The following is a 1,115-nucleotide window of genomic DNA, read 5'->3' on the forward strand; positions in this document are numbered from 1 at the left end:
AATCAGTATACTTTGATTACTGAGTCGTAGTCTTTAATCAAATCACTTAACTGAGTAGTTTTAAATACAACTCACTATCTAACATTTTTGTAGGTTAGATTACTGAGTGATATTCTCACCATCTTTAAATGTGTAATTTTAAATAAACTCAATTTTCTGCTATTATTAGCGTTGATTACTGAGTAATATTCTTTAATCTAATCAGTATACTTTGATTACTGAGTTGTAGTCTTTAATCAAATCAGTATACTGAATAGTTCTAAATACAACTCACTATCAATTTTCTACTATTATTAGCATTGATTACTGAGTAATATTCTATAATCTAATCAGTATACTTTGATTACTGAGTCGTAGTCTTTAATCAAATCACTTAACTGAGTAGTTTTAAATACAACTCACTATCTAACATTTTTGTAGGTTAGATTACTGAGTGATATTCTCACCATCTTTAAATGTGTAATTTTAAATAAAATCAATTTTCTGCTATTATTAGCGTTGATAACTGCGTAATATTTATTAATCTAATCAGTATACTGAAAAGTTCTAAATTCAACTCACTATAAATTTTCTACTATTATTAGCATTGGTTACTGAGTAATATTCATTAATCAAATCAACTATCAATTTTCTATGCATGTTTGAATAAATAAAGGTATATATAATCAAAACTTACACACTAGTTTTACCATCTCGTGACCATTTTTTTAGTTGAGATAATTTATTGACCAGAAATATTCCAATACCTCTTGCTGTACAAAAATAAAACAAAATATATTAAAACTATCATATTGAGATTTATCCTTGATCAGAAACCGAAGCAGTATATTCTTTTCATCCTGCTAACCAAAATCAAAGACAGACAAACCTTCGTATCATACAAGAATAATCATTAGTCTCTATCTCTATCATATTATAACTCTGTCAAGTTGAGTATTGGGGAATAATGACCTATTCAAGGTCAGCAGTGTTAATTAATTGTTACTCATGATCACTATTTTGCAAACATATATCATGATACATGATTTATATACTTCCTCATATAAAAAGTTCATTAGATGCAACCAACGTATTGCCAATATGTTTGGGGGATTTTGGGTTTCATTTTGCAGTTC

General features: G+C 27.4%; 1 protein-coding gene across 1 annotated transcript in view; it reads right to left on the bottom strand.

Annotated features, from left to right (window-relative positions):
• The window catches only part of LOTGIDRAFT_214949 (hypothetical protein), a 9,048-nt gene that overhangs the window by 597 nt on the left and 7,336 nt on the right, over nucleotides 1–1,115 (bottom strand). The gene's annotated exons all lie outside the window — the stretch shown is intronic.

This window comes from Lottia gigantea, assembly GCF_000327385.1.
Source record: "Lottia gigantea unplaced genomic scaffold LOTGIsca_25, whole genome shotgun sequence".
Lineage (NCBI taxonomy): Eukaryota > Metazoa > Mollusca > Gastropoda > Lottiidae > Lottia > Lottia gigantea.